We start from the raw sequence: 748 nt of genomic DNA on the forward strand, positions 1-748 counted from the left end.
TTCAAGCGATCCTCCCACTTCAGCCTCCCAAGTACCTGAGATTATGAGCATGAGCCACCATACCTAGCTAATTTTTGTAGTTTTAGGAGAGATGGGGGTTTTACCATGTTGGCCAGGCTGGTCTCAAACTCCTGACCCCAACCAACTGCCTAAGCTTCCCAAAGTGCTAGGATTACAGGTGTGAACCACCGCACCCAGCCTAATTCACATTCTTAAAGTGTACAGACAACTTCTAGCGTAGAATTGTTCAACAGACACCAGAATTAATTGTATTGTTATTATTATTATTATTATTTGAGATGGAGTCTTGCTCTGTTGCCCAGGCTGGAGTGTAGTAGCATCATTTCAGCTCACTGCAACCTCTGCCTCCTGGGTCAAGTGATTCTCCTGCCTCAGCCTCCCAAGTAGCTGGGACTACAGGCATGCACCATGCCTGGCTAATTTTTGTATTTTTGATAGAGATGGAGTTTAACCATGTTGGCCAGGATGGCCTCGATCTCTTGACCTCAGGATCCGCCTGCCTTGGCCTCTCAAAGTGCGGGGATTACAGGTGTGAACCACCGTCCCCGGCCCACAATTAATTTTAAAACATTTTCATCACCCCTAAAAGAAACCCTTAACCCATTAGCCGCTCCTTCACATTTCCCCCTAGACTTCTTCCCCTGCCTCACCAGCCCTGGCAACTACTAATCCACTTTCTGTGTCTATGCATTTGCCTTCTCTGAACATTTCAAATAAACAGCATTAT

This window comes from Cebus imitator, unplaced genomic scaffold, assembly GCF_001604975.1.
Source record: "Cebus imitator isolate Cc_AM_T3 unplaced genomic scaffold, Cebus_imitator-1.0 Scaffold1092, whole genome shotgun sequence".
NCBI lineage: Eukaryota > Metazoa > Chordata > Mammalia > Primates > Cebidae > Cebus > Cebus imitator.